The following is a 19,515-nucleotide window of genomic DNA, read 5'->3' as shown; positions in this document are numbered from 1 at the left end:
AACACTTAATGCGATTTTTTTTTTTTTTATATATATTATATATATATATATATATATATATATATATATATATATATATATATATATATATATATATATATATATATATATATATATATATATATATATATATATATATATATATATATATATATATATATATATATATATAATATATGTTTTTGGGGGATATTTATTATAGCAAAAAGTAAAAAATATTGTTTTTTTTTTTCAAAATTGTCGCTCTATTTTTGTTTATAGCGCAAAAAATAAAAACCGCAGAGGTGATCAAATACCACCAAAAGAAAGCTCTATTTGTGGGAAAAAAAGGACGCCAATTTTGTTTGGGAGCCACGTCGCACGACCGCGCAATTGTCAAAGCGACGCAGTGCCAAATCGCAAAACCTGGCTGGGCATTTAGCTGCCTAAAGGCTTAAGTGGTTAACAAGTCAATGCGAGTCCTACTAAAATTGGTCCAAAAGTAGTGCAGGAACTTTTTTCCAAGTCAGAGCGACTCAAGTCGCACAGAATGGGGTCCGACTTCTGATGCGACAAGTGCTCCAAAGTCGGAGCGATTGTTGCATCAGTTTGAACCGGGTATTAGCTATTGTATTCCTTGTTTCTTTTTAACTGTCTTTTAGGTAAATTTTCCTGTTGGCAGACCTGCATCTGAGTACACTTGTCTTGAGATTGTACTGTCCTGCAAACATACAAGGCCCCAAAACCTAATCGAGCCTCATCCATGTTTCACAGTAGGTAATTTAATGGCATAGGGTTTTTTACCTTCATGCATTTTCTACTATATATCTAAGATGATATGTAAATGAATGAAATAAAAGATCCTATAAAAAAATACATATTAGTTGAATTTTTATCTACATTCAGAATAGGTGCCCAAAATATACCACAGTTGGGTGCTTTGTTCATATATAAATCACTAATGCAATATTATAATACAGATTTACCAAATTAGATCTAAACCTATAAATGTTTGGTATAATCTTAAGTCCTTTTGCTTAAAGTGGAGTTCCGCCCGCCCCTTTAAAAATCAGCAGCTACACATACTTGCCTGTCCTGGAGTCCAGCGCTGTTGGCACCGCAGCCAAACATCGGCTGGTCGGGTGCTGCCGTTGTGGGAAATGGAACCTGGCAATGTAGCCTTTCAGCTTCACGGCCGAGTCCCTACTGCGCATGCGTGAAGCTCTCCTGACAAGAAGGGAGGATGGGGGGCCGAGCCGCTGACAGGATTCACAGCGGCCTGGTTTCTCGAAGTGGGGACAGGGTACCCGTAAAAAAAAAAAAAAGACCCGCCCCTCCACCTAAAAGGTGTCAACCGTTGGGTTTGGAGACAGAGAGAATCGGACAACGCTGGATTGCTCCTAAAAGATAAACTTTTGCTTCACAGGCTTCTCTGACACCCAATCATTATGTGGGCATCCTGGTAATCCCACTAGAGCCCTGTTTAACAGGATATTGAAGGAGAGAGAAAAAAATAACTCGACAAGATAAGTGGGTAGGGAAAAGGTAAGATGCCAAGGACACCCAATTAAAAAATTAAATGACATATGTAGTCAGCACCATTTGCTGTAACTCCTAAATCGATTAATGCTGATCTTGAGTGGCTAAGGCTCTCCATGTCTTGGCATTTTGTTTGCGGGACACCTGACGTCCAAAAACATACAAGAACTTCTTTAGAGCGTCCCGCGATTCTGTTTGCGTGTTTTTGCCGTGATTAGTCAGGCGACAAAATTGCACTGCGGTTTGATACCATTTTAAAATGGCAGTGATCACAAGGGCGTCCTGTGATTTGCAGTGTTTCCAAATCGCCGGCAGAATGACGGCGATTCCGCCTGCAAACCAAAATGCCAAGGTGTGAATGGAGCTTAAGAAATGTATGCGGGTAAGCCAGGGCTCGATTGCGACTAGAATTAGTGACCTGGGGCGGCACAGCTGGGGTACCCAGTCTCTGTGCGCACCCACCTCGCGATCGCGTCAGGCAGCGCCGGCCGGTAATTGAGGCTGCGGCTTTGTGGCCTTCTGAAGTCCTATGGTTCCTTCTGGAATCTGGCGCCCTCTTGTGGTGGCCGTTGGTATGACAAGAAAACCAGCAATGCGAATGCCTGTTTCCATCTCCTTCCCTTTACTTTGAAGTTAGAACCCCAAAACATTATGGCCCGGATTCACAGACATCGGCGCATATTTATGCCGCCGTAGCGTATCTCTTTTACGCTACGCCGACGCAGCGCACAGAGACAAGCACTGGATTCACAAAGCACTCGCTCTTAAAGATGCGCTGGGTTTCCTTGGCGTAAGTGGAAGTGGGCGTGAGCCATGCTAATGAGGCGTGATCCCATGTAAATGATGGATTGAGCGTCATAAAGATACAAATAACGTACGGCGCATGCGCAGAATCACATCGGAACTACTCCCTAAGCTACGACGGATCACTGCCTATGACGTGAACGTAACCTACGCCCAGCCCTATTCACGTACTGTATACATGTAAACAACGTAAAATACGATGGCTCTGTTCCCTGGTCCATACCTTTGCATGAGATGCGCCTTCTATATGGGAAATAACTTTACGCCGGACGTACGCCTTGCGCAAACCGCGTATATTATGTGCCGGGCGCAGCTACGTTCGTGAATCGGCGTATCTCCCTCATTTGCATATGTGCATAGAAAATCTATGGGAGCGGAAAATGCGCCCAGCGTAAATATGCGCCCACGATACAACGGCGTAGGCAAGTTACGTCGGTCATTGGAAGCCGTTTAGGCGTATCTCAGATTGTGGGCACGGCGCACAGATACAACGGCGCATAGTTAGACTTGCGCGGCGTATCTCGAGATACGTTGGCGTAAGTGCTTTGTGAATCCGGGGGTGTGTGTATTTCAGACTTCAGGGGTGCCGGATCGGGTAGAAAATGCCCCAGGGCCGAGCATCAGTGAGAATAAACATGGCCCCAGTGTTGGTGGGCAGTAGGACGAGGAATAGGGCTCCATCATTGCTATTAGTCTAAGAGACAGTGTCCCATTGTTGGTGCCATTGGGAGGAATAATGCCTCACATCATTGGAAGCAATACTGCCCCAAGGGCCGGATGAAGGCTAGCAAAGGGCCACATCCGGCCCTCGGGCCGCAGTTTGGAGACCCCTGCCTTAGAGAAAAAAATGGTGGTCATTGCAATACTTTCTGTCACACGGTATTTGTGCAGCGGTCTTACAAGCGCACTTTTTTGGGACAAAAAAAAAATTCTTAACTTTCATACAGGGCATTTTCACCCCCTTCCTGCCCAAACCAATTTTTAGTTTTCAGCGCTGTTACACTTTGACAATTGCGCGGTCATGCAACACTACCCAAATTAAATCTTTGTTTCCCCCCCCCACGAATGGAGCTTTAGTTTGGTGGTTTTTGATCATCCCTGCGTTTGTTTGTTTTTTGCCCTATAAACAAAAGAAGAGCAACAAATTTGAAAAAACACCATTAGGTAAATTCAGGTAGGGGCGCGCAAATCTAGGTCGGCGTAGCCTAGCGTGTTTACACTACGCCGCCTTAAGTAAGGGAGGCAAGTACTGTATTCTCAAAATACTTGCCTCCTTACTTAGGGTGGCGTAGTGTAAATGCGGCGGGCATAAGGGCGCCTAATTCAAATGGGTTGGGGGGGGGGGGCGTGTTTAATGGTAATGAGGCTTGACCTCACGTTTTTTACGTGTTTTTTTTACTGCGCATGCGCCGGGCGACTACATTTCCCAGTGTGCATTGCGGTTATGTACGCCGCACGGGCCTACTGATTTCGACGTGGACGTAAACAACGTAAATCCCGATTCGCGGACAACTTGCGCAAACGACGTTAAAAATTCGAACCTCGCGGCGGTAACGGCGGCCATACTTTAACATTGTTATTCCACCTAATAGGTAGAATAACTTTAGGCCTCCTAAGGCCTTACTGAAACGGCGTAAATCGACTGCGGCGGCCGGGCGTACGTTTGTGAATCGGCGTACAAACTAATTTACATATTCTACGCCGACCGCAATGGAAGCGCCATTTAGCGGCCATCCAAAATATTGCAACTTAAGATAGGACGGAGCAAGCCGTCCTATCTTGGATATGTTTAAGCGTATCTCTGTTTGAGCATACGCTTAAACATAGGTCGGCGTAGATTCTGTGTTAGGTCGACTTATCTACTGATAAGTCGGCCTAACTCTTACTGAATCTACCTACATATTTTTTACTTTTTGATTTAACCACTTGAGCCCCGGACCAAAATGCAGGTAAAGGACCAGGCCCCTTTTTGCGATTCGGGACTGCGTCGCTTTAACTGACAATTGTGCGACGTGGCTCCCAAACAAAATTGGCGTCCTTTTTTCCCCACAAATGGAGCTTTCTTTTGGTGGTAGTTGATCACCTCTGCGGTTTATATTTTTTGTGCTATAAACAAAAATAAAGCAAACATTTTGAAAAAAATGCAATATTTTACTTTTTGCAATAATATCCCCCAAAAATATCAAAAACATTTTTTTCCTCAGTTTAGGCTGATACGTATTCTTCTACATATTTTTAGTAAAAAAAAATCACATTAAGCGTTTATCGGTTGGTTTGTGCAAAATTTATAGCGTTTACAAAATAGGGGATAGTTTTTATTGCATTTTTATTTTACTACTAATGGCGGGGATAAGCTATTTTTTTTTTTTTTCGTGACTGCGACATTATGGCGGACACTTCGCACAATTTTGATACATTTTTGGGACCATTGTAATTTTCACAGCAAAAAATGCATTTAAAATGCATTCTTTATTGTGGAAATGACAGTTGCAGTTGTGGAGTTAACCACAGGGGGCGCTGAAGGGGTTATGTTTCACCTAGTGTGTGTTTACAACTGTAGGGGGGTGTGGCTGTAGGAGTGACGTCATCGATTGTGTCTTCCTATAAAGGGGATGACACGATCGATGCAGCCGCCACAGTGAAGCACGGGGAAGCCGTGTTAACACACGGCTCTCCCTGTTCTTCAGTTCCGGGGACCGACCCCAGCGGCGATCGGGTCTCGTGGTCCCGGAGCTTCGGACCGGGTCGCGCGCCCGCGACCGGGTAGATGTAAAGGACGTACCATTACGTCCATCTGCCCAGCGGTGCCATTCTGCCTACGTATATCGTCGTGCGTCGGTCGTTAAGTGGTTAATAAATATCAACTTTTTTTTTAGATTCATGGCATTTTTCATTTTTTTACTACCATTAATGGCGATCTGCGTTTTTTTTTTTTTTTTTTTTATTGTGGCGGACATAGCGGACACTTTTGACACGTTTTTGGGACCATTCACATAGCGATTAGTGCTATAAAACTGCACCGATTACTGTGTAAATGTGACTGTCGGGAAAGGGGTTAAACACTAGGGGGTGCTGAAGGGGTTAATAGGTACCCTGGGAGGGATTTCTAACTGTAGGGGAACTCAAGGGGAGGAGACTGATCTGTGTTCCTCGCACAGATTCACACTCCTGCCGTAATTGCCATCAATCGCGGATGCCCGGCTGACATTGGGGCCGCCGGGCACGCTCACCGCTTCGCGAGCTTTGCCGCGCGCGCCCCCTAGCGGCCGCGATGCAAAGGACGTCATATGACGTCCACTCTGAAGGACAGACGGTTCCTGCCAAAACCTTAATATTATGGCTCGGTAGGGAACTGGTTAAAAATTAAAGCAACAGTAAAGTTAGCCCAATTTATTTTACTTTGTGAAAAATATTATGCAGAGTAAATTGGTACCCAACATGTCGCACTTCAAAATTGTGTCCGCTCGTTGAATGGCGACAAACTTTTACCCTTAAAAATCTCCATATGCGATGTATAAAAAATTCTACAGGTTGCATGTTTTGAGTTACAGAGGTGGTCTAGGGCTAGAATTATTGCTTTCGCTCTACCAATCGCGGCAATATTTCATGCGTGGTTTTAACATCGCTTTCATATGCGGGCGCTACTCACGTATGCGTTCGCTTCTGTGCGCAAGCTCGGCAGGGCGCGTTCCTGGCTCCTTACCTTTTTTTAACTGGCTCCTAGATTCCAAGCAAATTTGTCAAGCCCTGGGGTAAGCTATATCTTATGAAATCCTTCATATTGAGTGTGTGTGTGTGTGTGTGTGTTGTTTGAGTAAATGAGGTGTTACTCTTCTAAATCTTAACAGATGGTGCGACATGAAGAAAACGTAATGAGTCCTCACCTAGTTGATCAGTAGTTGTATTTGCAATCAAATCTAAATTAAAAAACAATTACCCCATGCTGCCTGCAACCAATACCTGTAAATTGCGTCTGGGGGTGGGCTGCAATCAGTAAAATGTGTTCCCACATCTACAGGTGAATAAATTAGTCTTTTGTGCCTCCCTATGTTTTCGTAGTGTTGGGCCTCATTCACACTACGGGCCGTTCGTGTCCGTCTGTCACGGACCTGAACGGCCGCTCCATGCATCCCTATGGAGCGTCGGATGTTAGCGAAAACTTGTCAGCTGACATCCGATCCGCTAAAAACAGACGTATGGGGGCCACGTCCCCATCCGTCCATGTGGATCGGATCGGGTAAGATCTGATGAAAATGGACATGCGATTTGTTTTCATCAGATCGCTTCATAGGAGGACAGTGGTGTCCGACAAGCCCCTCCCCGCTCAGTGAGCAGAGAGGAGCTTGTCATCCGTTGGCTCAGCGGAGATCTGCGGACTGATCTCCCGCTGAGCTGACGGGGGCAGGCGGACTCCGTAGCGACGGAATCCACCTGTGTGAATGAGGCCTTAGTGACTTCCAATTCTTATAATGGAAAATATGTTACCATGTAAGTGCATCTAGGGTTGCACCGATTTTTCATTTACATTTTTATAACTACTTTTTTTTTTGGTGGGGAGGGGGGGTATTTGGGAACACAATCACTGCACTATAACACCCAGCAGACATGCTCTACCCCTCCAAGGTTCTGCTGCAGTAAAGTCTGGCTCAGTGTAGGACACACTACTCACCAGGCAGGCAGATCTGTCACCCCGCAGCCGCCCACAGAGGAGCCCGAGGAGGAGAAGCACATCGCCGGAGGACACAAAAAGCGGGGCCGGCGTGAGAGGGGGTGGAGCTGACGCGAGAGGGGGCAGAGCTGCTGCAGGTCCACTGAAGAGAAGGGAAATCCCCACTGGCAGCTGAAACGTTATTGGTTGTTAAGGACGCGGCAGCCCCGCTCCTTAACAACTGACTGCCTGCGAAATTCTTTTGTATACATTTCATCTGTCAGCGGGGCATCCCGCTGACAGATAAAAGGGCCGAACCTGAAGTCATCGGTTTCAGGTATCGGCGCATTTGCACGAGTACCGATGCAAATGCTTGGTACCAGTATCGGTGCAACCCTAGTGCAATCGAATCATATCCAATTATATACATAACATTGCTAAAATAAAATTCTCCACAGTAGTGTATAAAGTCTCTATTATTGTGCAATTAAAATCTTAATGAAAAATGTTTGTTCATCCAGTGATTGGAAAATCTTCCAAAGTGCTCTTCTATGGATTTAGACAATATGCCACAGTGATTGGTGATTCCCACCACCGTTTCTCCTATGCTCTCACCTTCCCTGGTTGGATCCGCTAGGAGCAAAGTCTAATATTGCTGTCCACTTTAGCAGGGGGTCCCTCAAAATACCACTCCAATTATTCGGGTACTTTTTTTTTTTTTGTCCCTGGGGTATTTCACACATGGGAGGTGTGCAGCCCTTTAAAAACTTGTCTGTCCTGCAATGGGCTCATATTTTTATAGTGGATCCCCATAGCGTAGTATGTTCAAACAGTTTACATTTATTAAAAAAAATAATAATTTACAAGTGTAATACATTTATCAGCCTGTGTTAAAAAACAATAACTAAATAAAAACAACATGTGGGGCCAGGGCTCCCACGTCACTTCTGGTTACGGCAGTCACCTGGCTCCACCCAACGTGTCGTCACTCATGTGACTTCCTCAGGAGTACCCATAAGAATCCTCTATAGCAGGGGTGGGCAATTATTTTTTCGATGGGGCCACATGAGAAACTAAAAATATTTTGGAGGGCCGGGCCAAAAGGCTAAACTCAGTACTGCATAAAATCAATTGTATTTCTTTATAAAAAGCAGTAAATATCATTTGTTGGAAAACTGGTATGAGAACTTGTTATAGACATGGCACAGGAGGGGGACAGAGGCTGGGGACCCGACACAGGAGGGGGACAGACGCTGGGGACATGACACAGGAGGGGGACAGACGCTGGGGACATGACACAGGAGGGGGACAGACGCTGGGGACATGACACAGGAGGGGGACAGACGCTGGGGACATGACACAGGAGGGGGACAGACGCTGGGGACATGACACAGGAGGGGGACAGACGCTGGGGACATGACACAGGAGGGGGACAGACGCTGGGGACATGACACAGGAGGGGGACAGAGGCTGGGGACAGGCAGCCACTGTTTAATCAATAACAATTGATTAAACAGTGGCTGCATGTGATGGCACAGTGGCTGCGTGTGATTGGCACAGTGGCTGCGTTGATGGGCAGAGTGGCTGCGTGTGATGGGCAGAGTGGCTGCGTGTGATGGGCAGAGTGGCTGCGTGTGATGGGCAGAGTGGCTGCGTGTGATGGGCAGAGTGGCTGCGTGTGATGGGCAGAGTGGCTGCGTGTGATGGGCAGAGTGGCTGCGTGTGATGGGCAGAGTGGCTGCGTGTGATGGGCAGAGTGGCTGCGTGTGATGGGCAGAGTGGCTGCGTGTGATGGGCAGAGTGGCTGCGTGTGATGGGCAGAGTGGCTGCGTGTGATGGGCAGAGTGGCTGCGTGTGATGGGCAGAGTGGCTGCGTGTGATGGGCAGAGTGGCTGCGTGTGATGGGCAGAGGGGCTGCGTGTGATGGGCAGAGTGGCTGCGTGTGATGGGCAGAGTGGCTGCGTGTGATGGGCAGAGTGGCTGCGTGTGATGGGCAGAGTGGCTGCGTGTGATGGGCAGAGTGGCTGCGTGTGATGGTCAGAGTGGCTGCGTGTGATGGGCAGAGTGGCTGCGTGTGATGGGCAGAGTGGCTGCGTGTGATGGTCAGAGTGGCTGCGTGTGATGGGCAGAGTGGCTGCGTGTGATGGGCAGAGTGGCTGCGTGTGATGGGCAGAGTGGCTGCGTGTGATGGGCAGAGTGGCTGCGTGTGATGGGCAGAGTGGCTGCGGGTGATGGGCAGAGTGGCTGCGTGTGATGGGCAGAGTGGCTGCGTGTGATGGGCAGAGTGGCTGCGTGTGATGGGCAGAGTGGCTGCGTGTGATGGGCAGAGTGGCTGCGTGTGATGGGCAGAGTGGCTGCGTGTGATGGGCACAGTGGCTGCGTGTGATGGGCACAGTGGCTGCGTGTGATGGGAACAGTGGCTGCGTTTGATGGGAACAGTGGCTGCGTGTGATGGGAACAGTGGCTGCGTGTGATGGGAACAGTGGCTGCGTGTGATGGGAACAGTGGCTGCGTGTGATGGGAACAGTGGCTGCGTGTGATGGGAACAGTGGCTGCGTGTGATGGGAACAGTGGCGACAATTTATGGTGGCACAGTGGCTGCGTGTGATGGGCACAGTGACCCCTCCCGGCCCTGCCTACTGTTATCACCGCGGCAGGGAACATTACAGACAGCGTTCGTTTGAACAGCTGTTTTCCCCGCCGCGCATAGACACTCCCCCTTGGACGGATCTGTCCAATCGCGAGCAAGGGGGAGTGTCTATGTGACTCCCCCTTGCTCGCGATTGGACAGATCCGTCCAAGGGGGAGTGTCTATGCGCGGCGGGGAAAACAGCTGTTCAAACGAACGCTGTCTGTAATGTTCCCCGTCGCGGTGATTAACGTGGCAGCGGCGGCGATTTCGGCGGGGGTGGGCCGGATTAAAAGGTCCGCCGGGCCGTAGTTTGCCCAGGTCTGCTCTATAGGGACAAGGGACCTGAGAAGCCTGGGATAAGTTACTGCCCATCATGGATTTTTCTTATGACACATACCTATTGCATGTCTCTAAAAATCCTAGTTTGGGCAACTGCTCTATAACGAATAGCGATTAGGTAGTCCCAATCCTCCATCCAGTTTAGTCCTAGTAGGAATAAGATAAATTTATCTGACTTTTATATTTACCCACACATTGTTTTATTCAAGTGTAATAAACAAACCTTAGGAAGCACTATGGGTATCGGCTGCAAAAAGGAAAGGACCCTAGGGGAATACCTTTCATATTTTGTTTATTTTGTGTAATTCAAATGGTAAACTGCACTAAAGTGTGTCATGAATTGGGAAAAAGCAGCAAATAATATACTATGATATACACAGTCCTTAAAATGGTAACAATTACATGTTGCGCTAACCCCAACATAATATGAAAAACATAAATAATATTAAAGTCATAAAACAGTTCATAAGCCCAAGGTGCAAAAAAAAATTCAAGTTGAAAAGAAAAAAAGTGCAAGGTGGTCCATGGAAAAAAATTCTCTGTGATGATTAGCTGAATACCAGATAGCCATGACTTCCTTATGACGATATACGTCGACAGAATGGCACGGCTGGGCACAAGGGCGTACATGGATGTCCCCTTTAAGAATCCAGCCGTGGGTTGCGAGCGCACCGGCGGCAGCGCTTGCGACCCGGTCCGAAGCTGCGGGACGCGCGGACCCAATCGCCACCGGTGTCCCGTGATCGGGTCACAGGAGTTGAAGAACGGGGAGTGTAAACAAACCTTCCCCGTTCTTCTCTGTGGCTTGTAACTGATCGTCTGTTCCCTGTCATAGGGAACGACTATCGGTGACGTCACACGTCCAGCCACGCCCCCCTACAGTAAGAAACACACAATAGGACACACTTGACACATTTAGCGCCCCCTAGTGGTTAAACCGCTTCACTTCGATTTTCACAGTAATCGGTACATTTTTTTAATAGCACTTTTGGTCCCAAAAATGTATCAAATGTGTCCGCCGTAATGTTGCAGTCACGAAAAAAAATGTTAATTGCTACCATTATTAGTAAAAAATAAATAAAAAATTAATAAAAATGCCATAAAACTATCCCCTATTTTGTAAATGTATAACTTTTGCGCAAACCGATCAAACGCGTATTGCGATATTTTTGCTAAAAAAATATATATATATATCGGCCTAAACTGAGGGGGGGGGGGGGGGAAATATTTCTTTTTCGTACATCACGGGACACAGAGCGGCATATTCATTACTATGTGGGTTATATGGAGTACCTTCAGGTGATGGACACTGGCAATCTCAAACAGGAAGTCCCCTCCCTATATAACCCCCTCCCATAGGAGGAGTACCTCAGTTTTTTCGCCAGTGTCTTAGGTGTTGGTCATGGAATAGCTTTGCCTCCACATCCTTGGGATCAAGGCAGGCTAACCGGATCTGTCCAAAGTGCCTCAGTGCCAAAGTGGACAGTACCCGGGCCCCCAAACCGAGGGGTTTTGCCTATAACGCTTCTCTCTTTAGAGAGCTGGACCCTGGGCCCAGGACTTAGAGCCTTTTTTTGTTAAAGTGCCTAAAGTAACCTGTTTGCCAGGGTGCTGTATAGGTCCAGGACAGTGGGTTCCTTCCAGGACCCCAGGGCCTGAAGGTCTAGTACGCTACCCACGGAGATGGGTGAAGGTTGGACCGCTTGCTGTGCAAGGTCCTGCGGCATGGAGCAGGTAAGAAGGGGGGCCTGCGGGACTTGGTTCGACAGCAGGCCCTCCAGGGATCTATGGGGAAGTTAGCCTGTATATGCTCTAGCATTGGCAGTTGGGGCCACTATGTCTAGGAAAGACAGGATGGTCTGTGTATTTTACCCCCCAAATATTGGATTCCCTGGTCTGTTTGCAGGTAACCATCTGGCTGCGCGCTAGGTGGGCAAAGGAGGGGCTGTGGGCCTATACCTTTCCCAGAACTTAGGTCTTAACCTACCAAGAGTTCCTACCTGGCTGGGTGTCAGGCCGCAGGCAGCTGAAGATCTATGCCGCTCTGTGTCCGGTAAAGGGATGCCTCAAAACGCTCTCCTCTGGGCTGCAGCAGGGCTCCTGGTGTCTTCCAGCTTGGCCCCCCCGTGATAGCGGGCGCGTGCGCGTGCACGAGCATATAAGAAAATTTTGCGCCGTTACGGAGGGGGGGGGGGGGGGGGGGGGGGGGACGTCAGGTTCATAGGAGGAAGGGGCGTCCCTTCCTCTGTGATGTACAGCTCATTCAGTTCTGAGCTTGGAACAGGACGACACAGAGCGGCAGCGCTGCGGCTGAGGAACAGTGACACCCGGTGGCGCAAGCGAGTATTGCAGTTCTGGAATTCAGAACTAGCTTAATTTTGTCTAGCCTAAAAATCCTTATGGCAGCAGGTGGATACTAGCAATTTTTTGTGGGGGGCAGTGTGCTTTGGAAAAAAAAAAAAAAAGAGAATATATATATATATATATATATATATATATATATATATATATATAATAATTAAAAAAAAAAAAAAAAGGAAAGGCACTGACTGGATTCCCCACCAGGTTTTTGGTCATCAGTAGTACTGCTGTTCCCTAAACCACATATATTATCTCCTGATTACAACAGTCAGTTGTATACAGGGGTACCTCGGTATTGTACCATGGCACCCAAAGGCTCGGGATCAAGGGGTGCAAAAGGGGCCAAAAAACCAAAGGGTTCCCCCTCGGATTCTGAAGATACGAGTCAGGCTATGCCAGTACTCTCCCCACCTGTCAACCCAGTGGTGGGCGCCTTGGTTGAGCCATTAGGGGGGTCTGTTGCTAAGGCTGGCCCAGATCCACCCAACCCTGTGTTTATCACAGAGGAGATGCTAGCCGTCTCCCTAGAAGGGCTAGAGAAAAGATTGGCAGCTATGATCACCAAATCCATGCCAGGCAAGAAGCGGACTAGATCCCCTTCGCCTAAGTGTGTATCCTCGGATGATGAGGTTCTTTCTCCGGAGGAGTTGGAATGTCAGGAGGATCAATTGGACCAGAACCTAGAGGTTTCATAGATTGAGGAATCTACTGTGGAGGAACCATTTTCAGCCTCCCAAGCGGAGGGTTTATGGGTCCAGTCTTTGACAGACATGGTCCGCTCGGCCTTTAAGTTGCCCTTACCAGAGCCTCGGGTTCCGGCAGTTTCTTCTTTGGGCTCCTTAAAAGCGCCCTTGAGCAACGCAGTTTTTCCGGTCCATCCTCTGTTAGAGGAGTTAATCTACCAGGATTGGGTACGGCCGGACAGAATTTTTCTGCCGCCTAAAAGATTTTCTATTATCTACCCTATGGAGGAGAAATTTGCCAAAAAATGGGCGCTCCCAGCCGTGGACGCAGCCATCTCCTGTGTAAATAAATCATTAACTTGCCCGGTGGAAAACATACAAATGTTTAAAGACCCGGTGGATAAACATTTAGAATCACTTTTAAAAGCTTCCTTTGCTATGGCAGGAGCAGTGGTACAGCCAGCGGTGGCTGCTATCGGGGTCTGTCAGGCTTTAAAGGACCAGACTAAACAGATGCTTAAAGACATTCCTGCCCAGCAGGCAGAGGAGCTATCTGATATTCCCAGAGCTTTGTGCTTTGCGGTGGATGCTATAAAGGACTCCATCCAACAGGCGTCTCGTTTATCACTATTTTTGGTGCATATGAGAAGGCTCTTATGGTTAAAGCGGGGGTTCACCCTATCGACGGGAAAAATTTTTTTTTTTCTTTTACCTTAAAATCAGGCATTGTAGCGCGAGCTACACTATGCCTGTCCCGAATTTTTTACCCCCGTACTCACCTTGTAGTCGTCCATCGAAGATACCGGGGAATGGGCGTGCCTATGGAGACGGAGGATGATTGACGGCCGGCTCTGGCGCGTCACGCTTCTCCGGAAATAGCCGAAATAGGCTTGGTCTTCACGACGCGTGCGCATAGCCTGTGCGCAGGCGCCGTGAAGAGCCGAGACCTACTCCGGCTGTCTTCGGGGAGAGTGACGTGCCAGGGCCGGCCGTCAATCATCCTCCCTCTCCATAGGCACGCCCATTCCCCGCGGGAGCCGAAATCTACGATGGACGACTACAAGGTGAGTACGGGGTTAAAAAAATCGGGACAGGCATACTGTAGCTCGCGCTACAATGCCTGTCTCGATGGTAAAATGTGTCGGGGGGGGGGGGGGTGAACTACCGCTTTAAAGAACTGGGCGGCCGAACCCCCATGCAAGAAACTGCTGGCGGGGTTCCCCTTCCATGGAGGGCGACTCTTCGGAGAAGATCTGGATAAATACATTCAGACTATTTCAAGTGGCAAAAGTACCCTTCTACCAGTAAAAAAGAAGTTCCGGGGGCCTGCCTTTAAAAGGCAGCTTTCCCCTATGCCGAGTACGTCAAATTCCAGGCAGTATCGACGGCCTCCTGCGCGATCCAACTTTAACAATAAGTCGCAGGGACAGGCCCCTGGGGGCAAGAAGCCATGGTATCGCAAACCAACAAAGCCAGCCCCTAAGTCTGCTTTATGAAGGGGCGCCCCCACTCACTTGAGTGGGGGGAAGGCTTCGTCTCTTTGCAGAGGTTTGGGAAGCCAACATCCCCGACAAATGGGTCCAGTCATCTGTGGCCACAGGCTACAGATTAGAGTTTCAAAAGTTTCCTCCGCCTCATTTCCAGGAATCAAGGGTTCCGAACGATCCAGCAAAAAAGGCCTTGTTGCTAGCGGCATTGGATCGTCTGCTTCGCCAGGGCGTGATAGTAGAGGTACCAGCCCAAGAGAAAGGGCTAGGTTTCTACTCCAATCTGTTTGTCATACCAAAGCCCAACGGCGATGTCAGACCAATTTTGGACCTAAAGAGTCTAAACGTTTACCTAAAGGTTCAGTCATTTCGGATGGAATCCGTGCGGTCAGCAGTCACCGCGCTCCAGAAGGACGACTTTCTGGCGTCTATAGACATAAAGGACGCTTACCTTCATATACCGATCTTTCAGCCACATCAAAGATTTTTACGCTTCACGGTGGCTCAGCGTCACTTCCAATTTGTGGCACTTCCTTTCGGGCTGACTACGGCCCCCCGGGTATTCACGAAGGTCCTAGCTCCAATTCTAGCCAATCTAAGAATCCAAGGGGTCACGGTCCTAGCATACTTGGACGACCTCTTAATCATAGATCACTCGCCTCCTTGCTTGGAGCGAGCAGTAGCCCTCACGGTTCAGTACCTGGAGAGGTTCGGTTGGGTCCTAAACCGAGAAAAGTCAGCATTTCAACCCTCAAAACAGTTGGAATATCTCGGCATGAGGTTAGACACGGCTCAGCAAAAGGTATTTTTGCCCCTGGTAAAGGTCAAAGCTATCAAGGAGTTTATCATTCGGTTGGTTCTAAGCAAAAGAGAACCAACTGTTCGCCTATGTATGCGTTTACTAGGCAAGCTAGTGGCCACGTTCGAGGCGGTACCTTACGCACAGAGCCATACTCGCGTCCTACAGGCAGCCATTCTGACAGCTTGGAGCAAGAAAGCCCAGGCCTTGGAGTTTCCTTTAACTCTATCATCAAGAGTCCGGCAAAGTCTGGGCTGGTGGTTAAACCCTCGGAATCTGCTAAAGGGAAAATCTTTCACCCCCATAGCCTGGAAGATAGTGACCACAGATGCCAGCCTGAAAGGCTGGGGAGCGGTCTTGGATGGTTGCACTCGCCAAGGTACTTGGGCAGAGGCGGGCAAGCACCTGCCCATCAATATCCTGGAGCTCAGAGCGGCTCGGCTAGCCCTCCTGGCATGGACATCCAAATTGCAGGGGTCCCCGGTGAGGATACAATCAGACAATGCCACAGCTGTGGCATATATAAACCACCAAGGGGGAACCAAGAGTCAGGCAGCTCAGAGAGAAGTGAGCTTAATTTTTCTATGGGCAGAAGCTCATGTACCCTGCATATCGGCAATATTCATTCCCGGAGTGGACAACCTGCAGGCGGACTTCCTAAGTCGCCAAACTCTGTCGCCGGGGGAATGGTCTCTACATCCCCAAGTCTTTCAGACAATCTGCCAGAAGTGGGGTGTGCCAGACGTGGATGTCATGGCATCAAGGTTCAACAAGAAGCTAGACAGGTTCATGTCCCGGACAAGGGACCCGATGGCCTGCGGAACCGATGCGTTGGTGTGCCCTTGGCATCAGTTCAAACTTCTGTATGCCTTTCCCCCGCTACAGTTACTACCCCGCCTGTTGCGCAGGATCAGAGTGGAGCACAAGCCAGTCATCCTGGTTGCTCCAGCGTGGCCCCGGAGGGCATGGTACTCATTACTCCTGAAGATGACTGTAGGAGATCCTTGGACTCTCCCTCTACGACCAGACCTACTCTCTCAAGGCCCGATCCTCCACCCTGCATTACGACGTCTAAATTTGACGGCCTGGCGGCTGAATCCCTGATCCTTAGGGGTAGAGGTCTGTCTAGGCAGGTAATCTCTACCCTGATCAGGGCTAGAAAGCCGGTTTCCAGAGTAATCTATTACAGGGTTTGGAGGGCCTATGTAGGTTGGTGTGAGTCTAAGAAATGGCTTTCCCGAAAGTATACCATTGATCGAGTTTTAAGTTTTCTCCAGCTAGGAGTGGATAAAGGCCTGGCATTAAGCACAATTAAGGGACAGATTTCAGCTCTGTCAGTGTGGTTTCAGAGGCCGCTGGCCACCCACTCGCTAGTTAAGACCTTCATTCAGGGGGTCTTACGTATTAATCCTCCGATCAAGTCGCCACTTTGTCCGTGGGACTTAAATCTTGTTCTGTCAATTCTGCAGAAGCAACCTTTTGAGCCATTGGCTGAGATTCCTTTGGTTTTACTGACAAGGAAGTTGGTATTTCTGGTCGCTATAGTTTCGGCCAGGAGAGTGTCAGAATTGGCTGCCTTATCTTGTAAGGAACCATATCTTATTCTGCATAAGGACAGGGTGGTTCTCCGTCCTCATCCTTCCTTCCTACCAAAGGTTATATCCAGTTTTCACCTGAACCAGGATTTGGTATTACCATCCTTCTTTCCTAAACCTACTTCCAAAAAGGAAGGGTTGCTGCATACCTTGGATATTGTCAGGGCCATGAAGGCCTATCTTAAAGCTACAGAGAAGATTCGGAGAACAGATGTATTGTTCATTTTACCGGATGGGCCCAAAAAGGGGCAGGCAGCTGCAAAATCCACCATCTCGAGATGGATTAAACAGTTAATTACTCAGGCCTACGGCTTGAAGAGGTTGCCTCCTCCTTTGTCAGTAAAGGCTCATTCTACCAGGGCCATGGGCGCCTCCTGGGCAGCACACCATCAGATCTCTATGGCTCAAGTATGCAAGGCGGCAACCTGGTCTTCAGTCCACACGTTTACAAAATTTTACCAGTTGGACGTAAGAAGGAATAAGGATACAGCCTTTGGGCAGGCAGTGCTGCAGGCTGCAATTTAAGAACCTCAGAACCGGGGGCACCCTTGAGTTGAATTTAAATTTATTTTCTTGACCAAGTTGGATTTATTATTATTTTGAGTATACCTCTAATTTAAATCCTGTTGTCTTGGGAAGATGTCTCCCTCCCCTCATTAAAGCATTGCTTTGGGACATCCCACATAGTAATGAATATGCCGCTCTGTGTCCCGTGATGTACGAAAAAGAAAAAGGGATTTTTATAACAGCTTACCTGTAAAATCCTTTTCTTGGAGTACATCACGGGACACAGAGCTCCCACCCCTCTTATGGGGACCATTTTGGGAGGCATACTGCTTGCTACAAAACTGAGGTACTCCTCCTATGGGAGGGGGTTATATAGGGAGGGGACTTCCTGTTTAAGATTGCCAGTGTCCATCACCTGAAGGTACTCCATATAACCCACATAGTAATGAATATGCCGCTCTGTGTCCCGTGATGTACTCCAAGAAAAGGATTTTTACAGGTAAGCTGTTATAAAAATCCCTTTTTTTTTGGAGCGATTTTTATTATAGTAAACAATATTGAATTATTTTTTTAAATTGTCGCTCTATTTTTGTTTATAGCGCAAAAAATAAAAATGCAGATGTGATCAAATACCACCAAAAGAAAGCTCTTTGTGGGGGGAAAAAAAACAACGCCAATTTTGTTTGTAAACCACGTTGCACGACCGCGCAATTGTCGGTTAAAGTGACACAGTGCCGAATCGCAAAAAGGGACCAGGTCCTTTACCTGCTTAATGGTCCGGGTCTTAAGCCTGGATTCTCTAAATTAGGGGACAGTGTCATTTGTCATAAAAAGTACCTCCAGAGTACTCTCAATCCCAGGATCATATGCATATACAGTGATGAAAATAAGTATTTGAACACCCTGCTGTTTTGCAAGTTCTCCCACTTGGAAATCATGGAGGGGTCTGAAATTGTTATCGTAGGTGCATGTCCACTGTGAGACATAATCAAAAAAAAAAAATCCAGAAATCACAATGTATGATTTTTTTAACTATTTATTTGTATGATACAGCTGCAAAAAAGTATTTGAACACCTGAGAAAATCAATGTTAATATTTGGTACAGTAGCCTTTGTTTGCAATTACAGAGGTCAAACGTTTCTTGTAGTTTTTCACCAGGTTTGCACACACTGGAGGAGGGATTTTGGCCCATTGCTCCACACAGATCTTCTCTAGATCAGTCAGGTTTCTGGGCTGTCGCTGAGAAACAGAGTTTGAGCTCCCTCCAAAGATTCTCTATTGGGTTTAGGTTTGGAGACTGGCTAGGCCACGCCAGAACCATGATATGCTTCTTGCAGAGCCACTCCTTGGTTATCCTGGCTGTGTGCTTCGGGTCATTGTCATGTTGGAAGACCCAGCCTCGACCCATCTTCAAAGCTCTAACTGAGGGAAGGAGGTTGTTGTGAGATTTTGGGCAATACATGGCCCCGGTCATCCTCTCCTTAATACAGTGCAGTCGCCCTGTCCCATGTGCAGAAAAACACCCCCAAAGCATGATGCTACCACCCCCATGCTTCACAGTAGGGATGGTGTTCTTGGGATGGTACTCATCATTCTTCTTCCTCCAAACACGGTTAGTGGAATTATGACCAAAAAGTTCTATTTTGGTCTCATCTGACCACATGACTTTCTCCCATGACTCCTCTGGATCATCCAAATGGTCATTGGCAAACTTAAGACGGGCCTTGACATGTGCTGGTTTAAGCAGAGGAACCTTCCGTACCATGCATGATTTCAAACCATGACGTCTTAGTGTATTACCAACAGTAACCTTGGAAACGGTGGTCCCAGCTCTTTTCAGGTCATTGACCAGCTCCTCCCGTGTAGTCCTGGGCTGATTTCTCACCTTTCTTAGGATCATTGAGACCCCACGAGGTGAGATTTTGCATGGAGCCCCAGTCCGAGGGAGATTGACAGTCATGTTTAGCTTCTTCCATTTTCTAATGATTGCTCCAACAGTGGACCTTTTTTCACCAAGCTGCGTGGCAATTTCCCCGTAGCCCTTTCCAGCCTTGTGGAGGTGTACAATTTTGGCTCTAGTGTCTTTGGACAGCTCTTTGGTCTTGGACATGTTAGTAGTTGGATTCTTACTGATTGTATTG

General features: G+C 47.8%; 1 protein-coding gene across 4 annotated transcripts in view; it reads left to right on the top strand.

The window, feature by feature from the left end:
* The window catches only part of NUTF2 (nuclear transport factor 2), a 257,157-nt gene that overhangs the window by 66,666 nt on the left and 170,976 nt on the right, over positions 1-19,515 (top strand). Inside the window, exons 1-2 of one of the 4 annotated variants that reach the window (XM_040328749.1) lie at positions 3,189-3,201; positions 7,073-7,076. The exons of the other annotated variants lie outside the window; for them this stretch is intronic. The gene's annotated coding sequence lies outside the window, so the exon portion shown is untranslated. Of the gene's footprint in view, positions 1-3,188; positions 3,202-7,072; positions 7,077-19,515 lie in introns of those variants that run through there. 4 annotated transcript variants of the gene reach the window in all.

Source organism: Rana temporaria, chromosome 11, assembly GCF_905171775.1.
Source record: "Rana temporaria chromosome 11, aRanTem1.1, whole genome shotgun sequence".
Taxonomy (NCBI): Eukaryota; Metazoa; Chordata; class Amphibia; order Anura; family Ranidae; genus Rana; species Rana temporaria.
The sequence above is the reverse complement of the archived record's forward strand: the minus strand, read 5'-3'. Positions and strand labels throughout refer to the sequence as shown.